Source organism: Centropristis striata, chromosome 8, assembly GCF_030273125.1.
Source record: "Centropristis striata isolate RG_2023a ecotype Rhode Island chromosome 8, C.striata_1.0, whole genome shotgun sequence".
Lineage (NCBI taxonomy): Eukaryota > Metazoa > Chordata > Actinopteri > Perciformes > Serranidae > Centropristis > Centropristis striata.
Window position 1 is genome coordinate 19,272,269 of NC_081524.1, and position 15,680 is coordinate 19,287,948.

Below are 15,680 nucleotides of genomic sequence, written 5' to 3' on the forward strand. Positions count from 1 at the left end.
GCAGACGGGGGCTCCGTTAATGAGGTGAGCGGCAAGAATGGAAAAGGTGAGAATCAATCAAGGGAGAGAGAGGAAACGGGGGTGGCCGGGTTGGAGATTGTTTGTCGGAAAATGGGTGGGGGAGTCGGGTTAACGCATGGCAAGTAGAGTCTGGAGAGTGAAAAAAAAGAGCGTGCAATTACAGCCCGTTGAATAGAAAACGGGTGATCAACACACGGCGAGGGAGAAGGGAGAGAGAGTGAAAGATGAGGTAGGAGATTCATTACGGTTGTCATGAAAGCCAGTGTTTCCAGTGGCACTTACATGAATGTCTTTGTTGGGCTTTATGAATCTCAGCATGCATCACAATCATATCTCCACGAGCCTCAGAACAGCTCCCTGAAATGGACCACGGGCTGATGGACTTGTGATTAATACCAGAACACACTCCGGTCCTGCATGCTGCGAGCCTCTCGGTTTGAACTTCAAAAAGCAGGACAGGACTGACGTCTTACTTCCGTTTTTTTTTGAGAACAAAGAAAAGCCGAACACAATCTGCAGAAGCTGGCGTAGTCAAAGTCCCTAAAAGCGCTTCAGTCCCCCTTAAATTGTCACTCAGGACTGCGCTGCACTGTGCTGCAGTTCACCACGCAGCATCACAAATGGCTCTGCCATCAAAGAAAACAGGGTATGGAAAAAATGAATTTTTCCAAGTCTTGGATTTCCACTGTTGCCTACAGTTACTTGTAAATAGCTTTTATCATTTCTCTCCGTACCCTGGAGAGCGTAGGAACAACAAGAGCGAATGCGAGGCTCTGTCATGTAGTCTACAAGAGCTGGAGAAGAGGTAGTCAGAACAATAGGATGGGGGCTTTGAGGGAGGGGTAATGGAAGGAAAACAAAGTGGATGAGGGAAAAAAATGGAGGGGCTTGTATTTGCATAGCTCCTTGAGACCGGGGAGGATGAGATGTGAGGCGAAGGCGAACAGGAGTATTTTTAGAGCTGCACTGACAGAGAAAATGTGAGATTATTTTTTATATTTTATGATTTTCTGAGTCACTGTTTCTTGCCTCGAACCTCTCCTCTGAGGTGGGAGCTCCGGGCAGCTGCAGCCCCCACTACACCCCGCCTCAGCTCCTCTTCACCCTTTTTTAAAAACATTTTTTGGGAGATTGACAGGCCGGGAGTCAGGGAGGCTTGATGGGGTAGACAGACTCTGGAGCTACAGAAAAAATAACAGGAAGAGGGCCATTGATTTCCCTTTTGCTGAATTAGCAACGATCCTCTTTGCCATTTTGTTCTATCTTTTGTCTCCTGCTAATGGCATTTTGAGGTTTTATTTGATAAGAGGTTTTATTCGATAGTATTCTCTCCTCGTGATCCCACATCGACGTTCGGATGCTTTTGTTGTAGCTCGGCTGCACTTAGTTTTGGCCCTTGCAACCAAAACATCCCACAGCAGTTTGTATTGTGCTGAATGTGAAAGGAACCATCAGGGAGGTGCTCGTCTTTCAACCTGTCAGTCAACAACAGTTTGTCAGTCCAAGGTTTCTTTGTCTTCCGTGCTCACATTGATCACTGAGGTCACTGCCTGTTGCGTCTCCGGGGATTTAGCACTTTACTAAAGCTGAAATGATTGATTTTGGACCACTTTGGGGCAGTGGAACTCTACTGAAAGCTCAAAATCACAAAGCCCCGACATATTATCACCTAATAAAATTGTTAGTGTGAACTTGTTAATGCTAACAGATGCTTGTTTACACATGCAGAAGACATATTAGCAATCATTTAGTGCTGAATAAATCCATATTCAGTCTTCTTTTTGCTCTGTTTTGGTCTCCATCATTTCCTGAAGGAAATATCAGGCTCTGTTTTTGCTAAATGCGTCATTATGTTCACTAGCTGGCCGCCAAGTTAGTTTGTTTTGTGGCAGACAGGTGGCACACAGTGGGTTTATCACAAGTAAGTTTCACTGAAGTCCCAAGTCATATCCTAAAGTCCTAAACTTTGGGTTTCAAGCCCGAAGTAATCAGAATTCCCTCTTCAAGAAGTCAAAATGCTCAAGGCCAAGTGAAGTCACGAGTCATTACAGTCCATGTTGAGTTGAAAGTCTGATTTAGTGATAATTTGTGAAGAATGTAGATAATGTTGATCGCATCATAATGAAAATGTTAAGCACAGAAAACTGTAACTACAGCATAAATTAAGCTTGTTTAGAACAATTCTCTACAGCCCAGTTCTGCATATTTCAGAATAAAAGCCTTGAGATAACGAATAAAATGATTCTTACCACAGTAACGCTACTGGGCTTTTATTTTGAAATGGAAACAGGAAGTGTTGAGTTAAAGCTATTTATTTTATCCTATGACTTATATATATACACCACAGACAGTGGAAACAAAAAAGGGGGCTACACAGTGTTGTAGTGGTTACCACTCTCGCCTCACAGCAAGAGGGTCACCGGTTCGACTCCGGAGTCATGTCAGGCATGTTCTCCTCGTGTCAGCGTGGGTTCTCACCGGGTACTCCGGCTTCCTCCCACAATCCAAAAATGTGCACTTAGGTTTATGTGGTGACACTAAATTGCCTGTAGGTGTGAATGAGAGCGTGATTGTCTGTTTCTATGTGTCAGCCCTTTGATAGTCTGGAGACCTGTCCAGGGTGTGGATTAGTGGTTGACCGATACGGGTTTTTTTTAAGATACAGATTATTTTGACATCAGTCTTATCCGATCCCTGATATGTGCTGCCGATTTTTTTGGGCTGATTTTTTTTGGGCCGATTCTTGAAGCCGATATTGCCTTTTCTCCCTCCATTTACATGATAAAAATGACTCAATGATAACAAATGTTACACAAGTCTCAATTTAAACAAAAAAAGAAACATTTATTAACAAAACAAACAAAACATATTAACAGTTGGATAGTAAACCATGTGTATGTTGTTCTAGGCCTGGAGGTGGTGGCGCCTCAGATGATCCACATATTTGATGTGTTTTTCTTTTTTCTGGTATCAGCAGCAGCTCACCAGAGAATTGCAGATGTTGCACCGAGCCTTGCCTGGTGTTGGCTCAGTGAAATGGGCTGATTGATCGGCGAACGCAAGCACGTATCGGCCGATGCTGATACAAGTAAAAAACGCAAATATCGGCCCGATATATCGGTCGACCTCTAGTATGGATAAGCGATAAGTGATGCCAGTTTGATTGCCGAAACATAATTTCACCATCTAATTAAATTTGTGGCTTGAGTCTGGTTCATAAGGGTTTTTTGGTTTGTCTTGGGCCTTTTTTTTATAGCTTGCAAGGACCAAGCCTCTGTGGTAAGTGCCACCGGGAACCCTATTTTTTTTTTTATGACAGCTCCCTGTAAAGGGCCACAATCACACTGTTTTGAAGTGTCTGGCTGTTAGTGTAGCTAGTGTTCAGGTTTTTTTGGGGGGGGGGGCATGTTTTCAGGCCATGCATAATACCAAAACAACTAGCTAAAAGAGGCTTAAAAGTCCTGCAGACTGTAATCATTAGATCCACTGTTTATGAAAAATACTGAGTAATGGAGCTTTTAATGATTCTAATGATGAACATCGTCATCAGTGAAGAAGATGATGATACAAAAGCTCACCTGATGTCTGCACTTAGAGACATCACAGCATCAGCATCAAGAAGCAGCTGCTCTGAATGATTTGAATGCTGTCTGACTGAGATCTCCCCCACATTACAAGACCATGTTACAAGGCTTTGATAGCAACATTGCTGAGATCAAACCCAGGCAGCATGGGAAGCTTCAGAGTGGATTAATGGAGGAGGACATTAATTAGGACACTGTGTTCTTGTGTTCTTCCCCATGTAGTCTCTCTTTTAAGCCCGCTCTCTTCCTCTCTCACGCTTTATCTCCCTCGCCCTCTTTGCCTTTTTTCTGACTTTTGATCTTTTTAATCTGACAAGTAAAGTGGACCGCTGTAGTGAAGGCTGAGTTCTGTGGCGGATACTGCCGGTTCAGTATCACCCGTAGTTTACTGTGAAGGGTAGAGTCGAGGGCTTTCCACACCGTCACTTAAACTGACCTCACAGGGAAAACATCAGTGGCTGAAATGCTTCAAATGGTCGCGTTTACAGTCTGCTTTCCTGACAAGCAACCTCCTGAGGAAAATGATGAAGGCTGAAGTAACATGAAATACTGCTGCAAAAAGGGGAAGGGGTCAGCGAGGTCATCACCTTATGTATTTCAGCAACAAGGTAGTTCTTCAAATTTGTATTTTAACTTTCTGTCCACATTAAGTGTGTAGATTGACATCTGTTGCTTGTAATCACATGCACTGCCTTCATAAAAAAACAAACATAAAAAAGTCTGCCAGCAAATGAGAGTATACAACCATACATTGTTTAAATGCACATAATATACAGTAATTACCTGTATTTTATTTTTATTTTTATTCTTTTTACTGTAATTTGACTGGAAGTTTATGTGGTAACTTTTGGTACCAGATGGTTTATATATATATATATATATATATATATTGATTTTAAGTTTTAGTGTAAGAAAACAGAAAGTTCCCTTTTTTTGTATTTTTCATAGAATTGACTGTAATTTAACATATTAGACCATTAAGCAATTGAATAATACTATTTAAAAAAAAATCAATTTTATGGTTAATATTTACTAGAATATTAATTTACCTGTTTCACGGCATTTGCACTTAATGTCGAAAAAACAACAAGAAGACAAACCCTATAAAATATATTATTTGCTGCATATTATGTTATTTTCTGGAAAATACATTTCCAGCAAACATCTAATCTGTTGTATAATACAGCGCACAGCGTGAACAACTGACAGAGCTGGAAGAACGAGACACTTTCTTCTGCAGCAGTCTTACAAACATTGCCTGCTAATTACAAAGAGGTGCTAATTACATCACTTCTCCCACACAGTTCTGAGATCAGCTGGTCATGATGTTTGTATTTGTATTTTAGGATGTGTTTGTAACAATATGATCTGATAACAGGAGTTGTCTGAGTGGCTAAAGGAGTCAAAACAAGTGCTAATACAATATTTAGCCATTCAAAACAAAGTCACAGTGAAAACTGCTCTGGTTAAAACTTGGGCTATAATTGAGAAAAAGACAATTATTCCAAATTATATTATGAATAAAATATATCTTATATTACATAGCAGGGCTAAAAAGATGTGTTTTTATTCATGACAATAAATCAGATTCCAGACCATCAAAGAAAAAATATCTGATTTAGTGATTCTTTGTGAAGAATGTAGATAATGTTGATCGCATCACAATGAAAATGTTTACAGCAATTCTCTACAGCCTGGTCCTGTATATGTTTCAGAATAAAAGCCTTGAGTTAACGAATGATATGGATTCCTACTACAGTAATGGTACTGGGCTTTTATTTTGAAATGGAAACCGTAAGTGTTAAGTTAAAGCTATTTATTTTAATGCCTGTGACTTATTTGCGACATCCCGGTCCTGCATGTTTCAGAATAAAAGCCTTGAGTTAACAAATGACAAGGATTCTTACCACAGTTACACTACTCTGATTTTATTTTGAAATGGAAACCGGAAGTGTTGAGTTAAAGCTCTTTATTTTAATGCCTGTGACTTATTCTCTACAGCCTGGTCCTGTTTATGTTTCAGAATAAAAGCCTTGAGTTAACGAATGAAAGGGATTCTTACCACAGTAACAGTACTGGGCTTTTATTTTGTAATGGAAACCGGAAGTGTTAAGTTAAAGCTATTTATTTTAATGCCTGTGACTTATTTGCGACATCCCGGTCCTGCATGTTTCAGAATAAAAGCCTTGAGTTAACAAATGAAAAAGATTCTTACCACAGTTACACTACTGGGCTTTTATTTTGAAATGGAAACCGGAAGTGTTGAGTTAAAGCTCTTTATTTTAATGCCTGTGACTTATTCTACACATATAGACATAGAAAACGTCATGATCATTTCATCTTCCATTTTTTGCTATTTTTTTTGTCTATGTGCTGCAGCCGTCACTGGCAGTTTGATTGAACTGAACCAAACAGGCTATGTGTGAAAGCACCAGTTTATGCCTAAAATTAACCAGACTTTAATCAATTCAGCTGGCAAAAGAAGAAAATTCCCACAAGTTGTTTTTCTGGAACATGCAGTGACAAACAAACTATTTTGATGACCACAGGTCACAGGACATGCAGCCAATGTGTCCAATAAGCTGAAGTCCTTAAGTAACCCTGTGAGCTTCAGCCTCGCTCTCTGCTGTTTGGGGTGATGGCTGAAAAATGTTAACACACTCCGTTTGGAAATTCCCCACTCTTCCCTTTCTTCCGTCCTCACCACCTTGAATCCTCACTTAAGTGGGACATAGAGGGTGGAAAAAAAGAGTGAGAGAAAAACAATGGACAGGATGTTAAAGCTGTAACCTTTAGTGAGCACACAGTCCTTTTAAGAGACCGACCTACAGTGTGTATCTACATATACTGCACAGGACCCTTCTGTTCAAACAGTTTTAAAGATATAATCCACTCGGAACCTATTGGTTAAATATAGCACTGTCTGCCTGCAGGCCTGAATGGTGAGCTCGGCCCCATGTGGCTAAATACACAATCACTCACACAGTTAGCTGTTTTCCTTCTCCACACCTGCTTACACTTCTCATGAGCATCACAAGCTAACCCCAGCGAAATATGAACCATGTATTTAGCAATATTCTGGCATATTTTTGTATAAATCTATCTTTTAAGGCTGCAAATGGACAGAGAAGAAGTGGATTATGCTGCACGAGTGGCTTGAAAGGCTTTTTTACACTAGTTCTCTGTGAAACTGGGTCGCTCTTGGAAATCATCAACTGTTGTGAATCTATTCTGTCTACGCCTGTCCACGAAAAAAAAAACTGCAAACCATACAGAGCTCAATTTAACATGCAGGGGGGCGAGAATTTGATGGAAATCATGGGATTTCATTGGAGTTTTCCTTTAAGACGCATTTGATGGAGGTCTCATAAAGAGAAAAAATGCATTGCTAGAATGTCATGCAAATGTAATACCCAGTATGCCATAAATCAGAAGAGAAGGATTTCTTTTTGAGGTCTGTAGTTTGGAGAAAAGTTGCGTTACATCCTCCAGGAGTTACAACCCAATCATCAAAATAAAGGTTGTCTAGAAACACTAGATTCGTTGAATCTCCACATTTTTTTTAAGCAAAGATATGTTGAATGTGAACGTTTGTGAACCACTGTAACCTGTTCTCATTGTCTCATTGACTGCTACACGTTGTTTACAGGTGACAATCACTGTTTAGAACACTTTTAACCCTTTGATGCACAACATGGTCCAAAGTGACCATGTGAAAAAAGTGAGTTTTTATGTTCTATATCTTTGCATTAAATTAATTTCATCATTCAGTATTGCAGGTTTTCCTCAATCAACTTGTTTTTGATCATCATACATCCTAATTTTTTGTTTTCATTTCTTACTTTTTGAATAAAAACCCTTTTTGCATCACTACGCTTCTAATGCACAACATTGGTCAAAAATGACTCGTATCTATTTTCAATGTTATTTCCTGTGTGGTTGAGTGTTTCTATTATACATCTTTGAAATAAATGTATTTTATCATTTATTTTTCATCATCATGCGGGTTATTTTTGACCCATGTTGTGGATTAGAAGGTGTTTATATGTTGTGCATCAAAACTTTGGTTAAGGTTAGGTTCAAACGGGGTCAAACTGATCCATGACAGTCATGGCTGCAGGTTTTTGCACCAACCAAGCAAGAGCACACCTGATGCATCCTCAAAAAGTGAGGATAGTTCAGGTGATTGAATGAGTTAAGTGTGGTTTTTCTTGGTTGGAACAAAACAATGAATTCCACACATTACCTTGAGCAAGGGGAGACAAAAATACTACTTGGTAGGTGCTGTTCACCTCACCTCAACAATGGAGCGACATGGCTTCACATCATACTGTTTTGTCAAAATAAATGTTGTCAACTTGTTTGGTTTGCTTATTTGCTGGTGAAAGGAATAGAAATTGCACTCGGGTCAAAAAATGTAAACTGATAATTTACTGTAAAAAGGTCATTATAAGAACGTTTCTTGAGTGAATGCATCATAATGTGAGAGGCCTTGAAACATTTGAAAGGGGCTGCAGAAAAGCTTAAAATTTAGTTTTTGGGAGACGTCTCCACATCCCAACCATTACAGTACTCCCAACAAGGAGGCCATGGGTGCAAGAGGTGGAATTGCTTTTTCAACTCGCTGAATTTGATATATTTGCTTTGAATGCCCAAGGACGATACATAACGGCAAAGGGATGCAGGACAAAAAAAGGTGGGAAAAAAATGGAAGATGAGGGGTGATGAGTGAGGCGGAGAGAACAGGCGAGTAAACAATAGTGTCTGGCTGAGATTCTCCGCCGTTTCAAGGCTCCGGGTGGCTCTGCGGTTCACTATGGCCTCGGCCAACCTCATCTCGGTCTCAAGGCCCGGTTACAGTCCGTTCATGCACACACACACACACGGATGCATTGAGAGAGCTATTGCCATGGGAACCAACCCCTCTATGACTATTCCCTTCTCAGGAGAATAATAGACACCAATCTTTCTAAACCTCCCTCTCTTTCATTGTCAGTTTCTTTTTTTCTCCTTCTCTGGTTGCTATAAGCTCACACCCCTCCTCATCAGCAGGACCGGCTTCCTCTTTCTCCTCCTCCTTTTTCTCCCACTCCTCTGCTCCTCCACTCCATGTGCAATAGCAAACACTCATGTCCTCCTGTCTGTCTGTCTCCCTCTCCCTTCCTCTCTGCTGCATGTCTTTGACAGTCATGAGTTTGATTCGTTATGCATAATCTATCCACGCTGGGATTTGTACACTTCTCACAAATGAAAAGCAAAACATTATCTCAACCAAACCTGCACAAACAGTGTTGGATTATTTTTTTCAAGCTGCAGCCATAGAAACACGATTGTCATTTCAAGAAAGCAGAACAGAGAAATACTAAAAATAGAAAAAATTCTTTGGTTGCCCGTTTTGCAATTTTTTTCTCTAAAACACTGAGGGGTTTCAAGAGGTTTTCTGGGAGTGACTCATTGCCTTCTGTGAACTTGCTCCAGGCAGGTCATTCTTTATGAATGCCAGCCGAAGCCAAGTTCTTAGGTTTTCAGACACCCTATCGACATGTCCGTGTTGAACATTACCCAATCAATACTGCTGCAATTTTCTTGACCACCCATTACAACAGAAGTCAATTTGCCTTATAGAAATATCAAGAGGGAGGCTTTTTTTCTTTCTCTTGGCTTCGAGGCTAAGCTACGACACGACCGGCTGAATATTGGCTCTTTTGTTTTCAGTCTTGCCTAGAGGATTCATCCTAATATGCTGTCTCAGGTCTAGGGCAGTGCCAGAGGCTTGAATAACTTAGTATCTTCAAAAGCCTGATCACTGTCACCTAGCACGGGAGTAAGGGGAAAATAATCTGTGCCTGAGATCTTGTAACTGAGCATTTCAGAGGGAAAAGATGTGAGACTTGCAACAGAGGCTGCAATCAAGATGACACCTTGTCATGAGAGCTGCAAACTCACACCTTATCTACCAGTGTGTCATTCAGCCATGTTTACTGCACAAAGTTTTTATTGCTGCCAAAGAGGATGGCAAATCAGAACAAATCGCAACACAGTTTCTGTCCAAAATACACCAAACTATGAAAAATACTTGGAATTTAACACTGAATGTCTCTAAAAATGCATGTAACTCTGCCAACCCAAGACTTTCATATTGACAATATCTAATTTTTATTCTCACTTTGATTTTGTGAGAGTAAAAGTCACCTTACAGCAACTTATTTTGGAATCAAACCCTCCATATATTCATATTTCATCATGTTCCAAATGCGAAGCTTGTGTGAGTTTTTCTCCAGCGTGAAACAGGCATAGCGTGAAATGAGAGTAGAATGGAATTAAAATGGTTTAAAAATAACTTCCTTTCAATTAGATATACCCTAAATATTTCAGAGCGTAAAAATATTTTCTGGTGTTTTGTTGTGTCTGTTTGTCTATATGTACTGAGTGGAGAGGAGCACACATTATGCTTTACACCAGCCAACGCTTGGCAATTACCTTAATCAAATTTCACACGGCACAGGGGGATTCACTGTGCCCGGATCAGATAGCAAACATAAGTTGATTAAAATACATGTTTGTTAAAGACTTGAGTCAAAGAAAATCAACACAGACTCAGAAATAACATGAACTGACGGCTGACAGGAAGGATTCAGAGAGTGAGTAATGAGTAAAGCTCTGAATCAAAGTGAATGCTACTGTGAGTTATAACAGACGTGTTCATGTGTTTCAAGAAAATACTGATTTTAAAGGGTCAGTCCACCTAACTTACAAGAATATTCTCTTACTTTGTATGTATTTTGCCGTAAATTCTGGTTTCATGTGCCAAAGTTTTAGGGAAGTCGGAGTATTAAGTTCAGTTTAATCATCACAGGGAGTACTGAACTACACAATTATACACAAACCTGTGGTGTTCCTAAAAAGAAATTGGTATTACTTGTCAGGAAAGGCCTATTATGCCATTGCCTATGACATTGCTATCTAAAAAAGGTTGTGACTAAAATGGGAAACAGCATATCAATAATCAAAAGATGTGCTAAATATTTAATGCACCAACTTCTTAGGCAAGTGATACAGGCTTTGGTTTTGTCTCATTTAGACTACTGCTCTATAGTCTGCATTGAGTAATATAAGGAAGTTGCAGTTGGTCCAGAATAAAGTAGCAAGAGGTGCTCTTTATGTGGATGGAGAACTAATGTTATTAAAATGCACAAATCATGAGGTTGGTTAGATGTAAAAACTAGATTTTTGTCATTAATGATGGTGTTTATTAAGGATACCATAATAACAAAATCAACTCTTATTATTTATAGAAATGTGTTTTTCAGTTCAGAGGCACATAAATATTCAACAAGGCATGCAGTTGGAGGTTGTTTTACTTTACCAAGATCCAAAACTATGATTCAATGTACAGTTATATATATATATATATATATATATATATATATATATATATATATATATATATATATATATATATATATATATATATATATATATATATATATATATATATATATATATATATATATATATATAGGGCAATGCAACAGTGGAACTCACTCCCTTATCATATTACTCAATTGAATCTATATAGCTTTAAAGAACAACTAAAAAGTCATGATCTAAATATCAACTTTAATTGATGCAGCTGTCTTTTTGTGATGTTTTGTTTTGTATTTGTTTTGTGATGTCAACCATGCTTTATGTGAAATGTAATTAAGTATTGTCTGTGTGTTCTTTTTGTTTTATGTTATGTATTCATATAATGTATGTCATGTCTGTTATCATTCTGTGTATTTCCACACTGTATTTGTCACAGTGAAATATGATGATCGACCCCAGGAAGAACAGCTGCTACTTTGCAAAGCTAATGGGGATCTAAATAAAAACAGACAAAAACAGTTCTATCATGGGAAGTGTAAGCTCCAGTAATTGTAGAGCTTCGGCCAAGATCAAGATGGTCAATATTTTGAAAAGCTTCAGCCAATTCACATTTTCCAAAATTTTCCAAAACTCTATTGACTGAGTTTTAGACTGATAGCGTCAATGTGTTCTGGCGTTTTCTCATTGTGAGGTGTCAGAAACATTTCTGGCAAATATGGCCAAGCCAGTGCTGATTCTCACATAGTTACTGGGCTCTTTACATGTTAAAAGTACAGTTTCTCTTCCACTACAATGAGGAACAGAGGCATTGGCGTCATTGGGTCTGGCAGTCTGACGCAACAGCCCTGAACGTCTGATGAATAATCCTGACTTTACAGACTCTTCCAATAACTTGTTGCTCAGAGCAATCTCCGTTATCGGCTCTTGTGGTTACAGCACAGAGGCTCTTCTTCTCTTTTGTCATGCAAAGGGAAAAATTAGTCACTCCTAAATGGGTCTGAAAAGTCTGATTATTTATTAAAATATTCAGACACTCAAATTCCACTGAACAGAGGTGTTCGATGCACCGTTGCAGCACATGGATGCATAAACCTGGTGGCCACCTCCGGGTCTGAGCATAGACTGAACAGCGACTCCATGGAGTGTCTGTTAGTCAAACCAAACACTGAACAAGACATTTTACTGAACAAAACGTTCAAATAAACTGTCATTAAGTGAAAATACAGTGAAAGGGTCAAAATTATGAACTATGCTGCTGGAATTTTCAGTAGAATGCAGCTTAAGGCACTTCCTGGTTTGCCTCCATGCTCAGACACGGAAGCCTTCAGCCTGCATCCTCCCGAAACTTCCAACAGGGGGGCGCTGGCGGCGGTTGCAGAATAATTTTGGTCCAAGACAATTTCATGTTAATTGTGTACGTTATGGTCCAAATTAGAAGAAAATAGATGATGAAGAATCATATGATTTGGGGCGTGGCTACCTTTGATTGACAGGTGGCTAACAAGGTGAGCCGTCATCCGAAGAGAAGATAAGCATTGTGTATCCATGGCAACATTGACTTTTAAACAGCCATGAACTTGTTTGTCATCCATGTTTTCATCTCACAACTTTGACTCTTTCACACTGGATTTTCCCCTAATGACAGTTTATTTGAACATTTTGTTTATCTTAAAAATGTCTTTTACAACATTTGGTTGTACTAAGTTAGTACTCAGTTATGTTTTTACATATTTGTTTAGACCAAGAGTTTTGTTTGGATGAAGGTGGGACCAACCGAGTTTTCCAAAATATCTGAAAAGGCCTAAAAGTCAAGATACAGCTTTAAGTCTGTCTCCTGCAGGTCCCCACCTTAATAGAAGCAAAGTAGTAATCTGTGTAAATACTAATACCTCACTGATAACGGCACATGAGTTTCTTACTTTGTAATAAGCCGTCACCAAACAGTAGCAAGTCATTTGCAGATATATGTGTTAATAAATCATCAGTTGAAAAGCTTCTACTGGAATACATTACGTCTACACTTGTAAAGGTTAATAACTTGTTAAAAAATGGATTTTGGTCCAGATGCCCTGCAGCCCTTTTCAGAAGGTGAGCGCTAAAGGAGCTGGCTAAAAAGACAAAGAAGGAACATTTGGTATTCTTAATAATGCCCTTTAACTGATCCATAAAACATTAAGGCACAGTGGAGTCATTAGTTAGACTTTATAAACTCTTTATAAAGGGAGTCTTATTAGAAAGTGGTACCTCGTTTTTCAGTGTTGTGAGAACCTGAAGTGGAATTACATTTACGCCTAATGTATTGACATCTTAAACCTGAGAAATTACACCCCAAACTATGGATGGCAACACAGAGGTTAGTGAGAAAATTGTGTTTTTTTTTTGTCATTTGAGTGAATAAGCCCTTTAAAGTAATGGTTTCTTCACCTTTTGCCCTGTGTAATGATCCCATTCTGACATTGTAGCGTAGCGAAGTCCAAACCACAATCACTTCCACATTTCCAAGAGCAGAGCTGCAGAGCGGCTGTGTGATGCAGCCATATGGCCTTTCAATACAGTGTGTGTGTGTGTGTGTGTGTGTGTGCGCATGCACCAGTGTGCCTATGTCATGTGTATGTGCAGCATGTATGCATGCTCACGTGCAGTTCTGCATGTGTTCATTACACAGATTCACCACATTTGATGTGCACGCTTGACTTACACCACCTGTGCATTTTTGTGCATTTACACAGTTTTTTCTCAATGTGTTTGCGTTTTTATTTGTATTTGTGTACTTCATAAGGCGTGTGTTGATGACTTTTTGTTTGATATGTTTGTAAGGTGAAACATGGAGATAAATATAATAGTCTTTGTGTATGTGGGAATTTGTGTATATCATGTTTCAGAGTTTTGTGATTTAGCTTTTTGTGTTGTCTGTGATTCTAGTGTGTGTTTCTTTACGTATGTTTATCTGTGTATGTTTTTCATGTTCCCCGTGTGTGTGTGTGTGTGTGTGTGTGTGTGTGTGTGTGTGTCTGTGGGAAACAGACCAACTGAGACAGAGGCAACTCCTGACCCACCAACATTGTAGAGTTAACGCAGCCCGACGCTCCACAGCTCACCAGCTGGAACTAATTAACAGCAGTTCAGTCAGACTGAGCTGCTCACTTTCTCTCCCTCTCTCTCTCTTACACACACACACACACACACACACATACACACACACACACACACACACACACACACACACACTTTTACCCTCTTCCCCTGGCTTTTCCTCTCTCTCATGCCCTCGTCTTCCTCCTCCCTGACATCCCCCCGCCCTTCCTTCACCTCCTGCCATCGCTCAACTTGTTTTCCCCTTTAAACCTCCTCCTCTACACGCACGCATGCTTGGATGAACTCGTGTACCGGAGCACATAGTCTACGCATGTAAACATCCACTTGTGCAGACAGACACGGATATACAAGCACGCACAGAAATCCATACTTTTACCCTTCATATGTACAGTACAGTAGCTCACACATCACACACACACCCCTGTATCTCTCTCCACCAGTGGGAGTGGTGGGATACAGTAATCCAGACACATCTTGAAACACTGTCAGGCTCTATGATTGGATCCAGGTAGACATTTTTTGCATTCTCAGCCCCTCTCTGTACCATCCATCACACATGTGACTTCAAAACAACCAGACCTATTGATGTGCATGATGAATGGCCGGAGTATGTGCGTGCCTGCAAGCATGTGAATGTGTGTGTGGTAGCGGTGGATTCAGAGCTTGTTGTTGAACACACTGCTCAGAAGCCAAACTTGTGGCTTGCGGCATCGTCTAATGAATCAACTCTCTGTGGTGAAACAATCGCCACCACGCAGTCCAAGTTTACAGTGGCTGCTGTCCAGGGAGTCAGGCGTGAGTATCAGTCACACATCTGCTAAGAAGTTCAAAATCAAAATCCACACACACGTCGAGACACAAACAGGAAGCGAAACGTACCTGATTCACAAAATCTTTGATGAAAAGTTCACTGCTTGGACACGAAGGCAGCAACTGGACCAGAGCCTCCAGCAGCGAAACACATTCTACTCAGGAGGAGCAGGAGGAGGAGGATGGAGGTTCAGATCCTGTCCGACAAGCTGACAGAGGTGGCCGTGAAGCTGGCTGGATTAAAGGAAACACAGTCCTCCGGTAGGCAGGCAGCAGAGAAAGCAGAGCGTCTACAGGCTCAGCAGCAGCAGCAGCTCCAGCGGTTTGCTTCGTCTTCCCCCTCGCCACCTAACGGAGCTCGAACACACTTGTAAGCTCGCTGTGTTTAGGTCATGCTCAAAGTATGCCTGTATACCGATGTTCTGCAAGCTCAGGGAAACCACATCCTGTCACATATTTACCTCCCTCTCCTGTCTCTCCCTCCCTTTTCTCTCTTTTCAATCTATCTTTCTATGTGCTGTCTCTCTCTGTCTTTTTTCCTGTGTCTTTTTCTCGCTCCCCTGTGATTGTCTGAAGCAACTGAGCGCTCTGACCCAGCGTCTGTTCAGCACAGCCTCTCTGCCTCTCTGCCTATCTCTCCAGCAGCCGCACCAGTTCCACTCGGCTGACTGAAGAATCCATCTGAGGAGAGGAGGGGAGGGTAGGGGGAGAGAAAAGAGGGGAAGGGAGAGGAAGAGGGAAGGAGGGGAGGGGGCGACAGAGGGGGGAGGTGAGGAGGGGGCTTCGCTGGGAAATACCAGA

General features: G+C 40.5%; 1 protein-coding gene across 1 annotated transcript in view; it reads right to left on the reverse strand.

Annotated features, from left to right (window-relative positions):
* Positions 1-15,405, reverse strand: part of LOC131975982 (raftlin-like) — a 140,171-nt gene extending 124,766 nt beyond the window's left edge. Inside the window, exon 1 of the mRNA XM_059338835.1 lies at positions 14,949-15,405. The gene's annotated coding sequence lies outside the window, so the exon portion shown is untranslated. The remainder of the gene's footprint in view (positions 1-14,948) is intronic.
* Positions 15,406-15,680: the final 275 nt, after the last annotated feature.